Here is a 6,859-nt window from a genome sequence, read left to right as displayed (position 1 = left end):
TCAGGTAGGACACTGGATGCTGGTCACCATTCTCATCCTCCTGGCACAGAACTGCTCCTACCCCGCTGTTAGACGCATCGGTGTAGATGATGAACTCCCGGTCGAAGTCTGGAGCACGCAGGACAGGATAGTTGATTAACGCCTCCTTCAACCTTTGGAACGCCGCCTCACAGTCGCTGGTCCACGGGATGCGGTCATCAGCCTTCTTCCTCGTCAGATCGGTCAGCGGAGCCGCAATTTCGCTAAACCTCGGGATGAACTTTCTGTAGTAGCCCACCAACCCAAGAAATGATTTGACTTTTTTCTTGGTGTTGGGTCTAGGCCAATCACGAACAGCTTCTATTTTGGCCTCCAGGGGTTTTATCATTCCTCCCCCTACCATGTGACCCAAGTATTTTATTTCTGGGCTACCCAGCTGACACTTGCTGGCCTTTACTGTTAGCCCTGCTGCACTTAACCTCTGCAGCACTAACTCCAGGTGTATCAGGTGATCTTCCCAGGTATTACTGAAGATCCCTATGTCGTCAATGTAGGCCACTGTAAAGTCACTGAGCCCTGCCAAGGTCTGGTCCATCAGCCTTTGGAACGTGGCTGGTGCATTTCTGAGACCAAAGCTCAGGACTTGAAACTCATAGAGACCAAAAGGGCTGCAAAAGGCAGTCTTTTCTTGATCCCTGGGATCAATTCTTAATTGCCAATATCCCTTTACCAGGTCCAATGATGAGATGAACCGACAACCCCCTATGGTTTCAATCAGGTTGTCTAGCCTGGGCATTGGGTAGGCATCAGGAGTGGTTACACGGTTTAATTTCCTGTAATCGACACAAAACCTAATGCTCCCATCAGGCTTGTCCACAAGGACTATCGGAGAGGACCAAGGACTAGAAGAGGGGACGATTATGTTCTCCCTCAGCATCTCGTCCAGCTCCTTCCGCACCTTGTCCCTATAGGGTCCCGTTACTCGGTATGGGGATACTGCCTGCGGGGGTGCATCCCCTGTGTGGATCCGATGCATCACTCCCTTCACTATCCCCGGCTTGTTGGAAAACACCTGTTGATATTTACTAAGCAGCATTTTTAGTTCTTGCTGCTGGTCTTGGGTGAGTGCAGGACTGATCTTTACCTCCTCTGGGTTGTATTTTACTTCCCCTCTACCCTCCCAGAAGGGTAATTCAGCTTCCTCACTCTCAGCTGCTTTTATCGCGAATAAAACCCTCTGTTCCCCTCTGTAGTAGGGTTTTAGGGCATTCACATGAACCACCCTTCTTGCCTGGTTCTCCTCCTGCTCTATTAGGTAGTTCAGGTCTGACATCTTGGAAATGACCCTATATGGTCCTGCCCATTTGAGCTGCAGTTTGTTCTCTCTGCAGGGCCTAAGCCAAAGCACTTCCTCCCCTGGGTCAAAGTGCCTCTCTCTAGCTTTGTGGTCATACCATGTTTTCTGTCTGACCTTCTGAGCTTGCAGGTTTTCTGCTGCCAGCTCTAGATTTCTCCTTAGGTCATTCATCAAGGTGTCTATGTAAGTCACAACGTCTTGTGGGTCATCCTGGGTGATCTGCTCCCAATTTTGTTTGATCAAATCAAGGGGCCCTTTCACCCCTAAGTGTGCAGCAGACATGTCAGAGTGACCCCTTTGTAAGATCATGGGGCGATACTTTTCAGGTACCACCAGCTGACTTCTGATCCCATCTCCCCCTTTTGAGATATTCCTCAGGGTTTCTCTATATAAAATCCCCTTTTTCTCCAGAAATCTCACTGGGGTTTCAGGTGTTAGCTGGGCGTCAGTCACCTGTTCAAAACATTTTTGGAGAGTGGCGTCTGCCTTTTGCTCCTGTCCAAATCTGCTGTCTGTGGTTAAGGTTTCCACCACAGCTTCTGAACTCCCCTCTGCTTCCGTCTCTGGCTCATCATTACCCCCCTGAACTGTCCCTGTGGTGGCTTGTGAGCGTGTAATCACTAGCACCCTTTTCACATGTTCAGCCAGGTCATTTCCCACGAGCACGGCTGCTGGCAGAGTCGATGAAATCGCTAGCCGCCAAACTCCCCTCCAGCCTTGAAAGTTGACAGGTACCTCTGCTACTGGCAGAGAGATTACCTGCCCCTCAATCCCTGCCACCTTCATGCTCTCATTTGGGATTATAAACTCCCTAGGAATAATATCTGGATGGCATAGGGTTACCTGGGAACAAGTGTCCCGCAGCCCCCTATACTGACGGTCAAGTATTCCTACGTCCACCCCGGCTGTCTCAAACAACTGAGAATCTGTTTTCACCAGCAAGCAGCGCTTTACCTCCACAAGAGGACCATTTTCCTCAGCCTGATCAGCAGAGGTAGCTGTTCCAGACTGAGTAGCCATGGCAACAGGCTCCCTCAGTGACACTGAGCCTTGCTCTTTCTGGACACAGAACACAGCTTTTGGCTTGGTCCCACTAGCATTCTGAGGCACCATTCCTTTTAGCTGCTTTAATTTCTCACACTCTGAGATTAGATGACCCTTTCCCTGACAGAAATAACATTTTCTGGTGTATTTTGATTCTCTCTCATCTTGTTTTGGTTTTCCCTCCAAAATCTGAGGTCTTAGTTTCATGTCTGAGGGCTTCCCTTCACCATGGGCCCCTCCCCCTTGCTGGCTTTTCCCTGGTCCCTGAGAGTACTTGCTGTAGGTTTCTTTGGGTTTACCTACAGATTTCCCCTCACCCAAGGGCTTTCTTATTTGGGAAATAAAATCTGCAATCTCTGCGGCTGCTGCCACAGATTTCGGTTTCCTTTCCCTCACCTGGAATTTCAATTCCCCATGCAGGACTGAATAGAACTGTTCCAGTGCTATCAAGTCTTTAAGCTGCTCATAGGTCTCTGTTCCCTCCTGCGATAGCCATTTCTCAAGCAGCCTCACCAATTGGGCCCCCACTTGGGTAAAAGTCTGTTCTGGTTTTTTGGTGAGGGACCTGAATCTTTGTCTCAGCTGCTCCGCATTTATCCCATGTCTGGCAAACACCAGTTTTTTAAACTCTGCAAAATCTTTCATCAGTTCCTCAGGCATCTCGGCATAAACCTCAGCCAGGCTACCACTGATTAAAGATCGCATGATGGTCATCTTCTCAGTTTCCCTCACTGAGAAGTCCACAAACGCTCTTTCCACTAGGGAAAAGAACACCTCAGGACAATCTCCCTTGTGGTACACAGGGAATTTCTTCAGGTCAGCCTTAGACAATTGGCCTCCCTCAGAATCCCTATTGTTATTATTGTTCTGGTTCATCAGTTCCAGTTTTCTTAATTCAAACGCCATTCTTTCTTTTTCCAGAGCAATTTTCTCTCTCTCTCTCTCTAATTCAAATTGCCGCTGTTTCTCCCTTTCCTCCCTTCTTTCTCTCTCTAATCTTTCTTCTCTTTCCCTTTCCTCCATTTCAAATTGCCTCATCCTCAGTTCATGCTGTTGGGCTATGAGCAATTTTCTGAGTTCTGGGTTCTGCTCTCCTGTGCTGTCACCCTGCACTGAGCCAAATTCATCCTCAGAACCTTGGTCAATCTGGGGGTCTTTCACTTCACTCATTTCGGCCATCTGGCTTCGAGTCAAGGGCATAATCCCCCCTCAGAACAGGCTGCTTTAAAAAGTCAAGCCTCAAAATAAAACGACTACTTTTTTCCTTCTTGCCTCAGAACCAGCTCTCCCTAGAGATTGCTGCTGTTCTTCAGCACTAACTTGCAACAGTATCGAGTCAGAGCCTACCCCCCTCTGCTGGGCCTCTCAGCTGGCAAGCTAGCTCACTGTTACTACGCAGTTTTGCCTCAGCTTTTTCCCGCCAAAACTAGGCTGCCTCAGAGCACCTTAATCTAAGTCTCCCCAGTTGGCACGTTCTTCTACTAGCGCACCTCCCCGTGAGGTACACCTAGAAGATTACCTACGCGCCTCAGACTGTCCCTGACTAGACCCCCCTTGCTCTGGGCACACTTGCCAAGGCTTTGCTGGACCACTGGACAACTGGACCAGTCGTATCCCACACGCTGGACACCAATCAATGTGACAAACCCAGACCTACTGGGATCTGCCACACAGTTACACTAAGCTGCCACCAACCATTCCCTTTAAGAAGTCACACAGACCAGGGATGGATTTTTAAACAATAAAAAGAATAAGGTTTATTTTAAATACACACAGGGGAAAATAAACAATCAGGTGAATAGGATAAAGTAACGTGGCTTATTCTCACTCATACAAGCATACAGTTTGGTTCACCCAGAACCCTTAACTTGAAGCACAGACCCTGAACCTATCAGTTCTGGCTCACCAACAGACACCTGAACCTATCAGGTTGGTACTCTGACACACAGTAGTACCCTGTCTGACACACAGACTCCCACAACAGCTTCTTCTTCCCAGCTGCTGCTTCGTCACATCCCAGCGTCCCTTAGTATCTCTTAGTGTCTCCCCTTCACCACACAGGCATCACATATTTATACAGTACAGCCCCTCCTCCTGATGTCCCGCCTTCCACTCCCCATAGGATGGAACTTTCCCTCCAAACCCATGACAGACAGGTAACATCAGTGCTGTATGTAACACTAACGTCTTTGGAAATTAAAGGAACTAGAAGAGCCTTTACTTTGGCAAGGTGTTTGGCCCTCCCCCCTGCTGTAATAGAAGGGAAGTATAAAAATACCCCTTTTGCTGAAAGGTTATGCTCCTGCCGAGACCACAACTGCGATACAAGGATATCTGCAAGCGGCATCTGAAGGCCTTAGGAATAGACCTCAACAGATGGGAAACCCTGACATCTGACCGTTCAGCCTGGAGGCAGGCAGTGCATCACGGCCTCTCCCCATTTTGAAGAGGCCCTTGTCCAGCAGGCCGAGGCAAAGAGGAAGTCACAAAAGCAGCAAAACCAGGGAGCTAGACAGGGGACAGATTGGATTTGTCTTCAGTGTGGAAGAGATTGTCACTCTCAAATTGGCCTCTTCAGCCACACTAGATGCTGTTCCAAGTCCTCCATACAGAGCATGACACCATAGTCTTTCAAGACTGAAGGATGCCTATGCTCCTGCCACCTGAGGGAGATCGAAACCATACAGCATATGTTCTTCACCTGCCCATTGTATGAAGCAGTGCGAAAAGAGACTATAACCCCCTTAATAGAAAGATTGCCAGGACGTTCGGAGGGAAATAGGCTTGAGTTCCTTCTCTCGGATGTTAATGTGCAGATCACTGTCGGGTTGCGAGGTTCTGTACTTTGACTGCGGAAGTCAAATACCAATTAGATTGCAGTTCCCAGTTGTATATATGCCAACATGTTCGAATTGAATACTGAAAGTTAGAAATTTTAAGGTTTTATAAGGTTTTATACTCATGTGACTGGTCTAAGGACCGTAAATAAACTTATTGTATTGTATAAGGTAAAGGACAACCTGAGAATTACTCGACCTCTGATCAATATTTGATATTGCAGCATGTGGTTGAGAAGTGGAGTTCCAGACTTCATGTGGCACTTTATGCTGTGTTTCTTGGTTTTGTCAGCATTTTACAGCATTTATTGGGCCAAGTTAAACAATAAGGGCGAAAGAAAGCAAAGCGTGCTGCTTATATACCGCCCCATAGCGCTTCAAGCACTCTCTGAGTGGTTTACAAGTTAATTATGCAGGCTACACAAATGAGCTGGGTACTTATTTTACTGACCTCGGAAAGATAGAAGGCTGAGCCAACTTTGAGCCGGCTACCTGGGATTTGAACCCTGGGTCGTGAGCCTAGTTTTTGCTGCAGTACATCAGTTTAACCACTGCACCACAAGGACAGATGTGTCTCAGAAATCTCAAGTGAAGTCTTGACTGGGGTGGCAAGTGGGGGATAAGATGGGGTGGGGCCACAGGCGGCCCTGGTATTCCTGGATGACAATTCCTATCAATTCTATCCAGTAAAGGATGCTGAATGATTGGCTTTGTATTTCAATAGCATTTGCAGGGGTACGTGTTCACCACCTCTGCTGTCAGATGTGCAGAATATCAGTTGTGATGATCAATGAGTTTCCTGGGTAGTAATAGTGTGCAGGGAACAGCTGAGTTCATCTTAGCAGGCCCAGTCATCAAAGCTATCCAAAAGAGATCCTGACAACTTTAGTAGAGTCTGTGTGATTCCCCCCCCCCCCTTCAGCTGGGTCACTTGCCATCTAAAGATCATGCGCCAAGCTGTAGTGAGTTGGGATTTTGGCCGTGACTCCTCCATGCTCTTGCAAAATCTCTGAGATCTCTAAGATCCTGTTGAACTGGCAACTCTAAGATCCTGTTGAACTGGCAATTCTTTTCCCTGAATTTTATTTTTTTTATATTTTTTTAATTTACATCTCCACAATCAAAGATGACCCAATTAGATAGGGTTTGTTTTGCTTTTCAGTGGTTTGAGAAAATCAAAAACTGTTCTGGGCTTCTCTAACCTATTGCCCTCTGGAGCAGGACCCCTCTGTCACTCCCTACCACATCTGGAAGACCTCAGACTGGAGGAGGTTGTTCTGTTTGGATCATGATTAGCTCTCCAGAGTCTGAAGACAAGGTTATGGAAGCATGTGAGCAGTGGATCCCTCAAGGACCTGTGCTGGGACCAAGTGCTCATTCCCATGATCAGAACTGGCCTTGAATCTGGGCTGAATACTAAAGTAACTCAGCTTTCTTGCCCAGAGACTTTTAAGACAATGTTTCTCAACAGATTCTAGACAATTGACATCCCCAGGACCGCCATTGTTTGTTCAGAAACTGAAGACAAGTTCAGTGCTTAGCAATCTCCTACTTCTCTCATAACTTAATTGGGAAGAAGAAGAAGAAAACAGAAATAAAAATTCTTTCCCCTTTCTAGCCCTTATATGCAGAGCATCTGAGA

The sequence above is a fragment of the Pogona vitticeps genome, chromosome 2 (assembly GCF_051106095.1).
Source record: "Pogona vitticeps strain Pit_001003342236 chromosome 2, PviZW2.1, whole genome shotgun sequence".
Taxonomy (NCBI): domain Eukaryota; kingdom Metazoa; phylum Chordata; class Lepidosauria; order Squamata; family Agamidae; genus Pogona; species Pogona vitticeps.
This window is presented reverse-complemented; position numbering follows the sequence as displayed.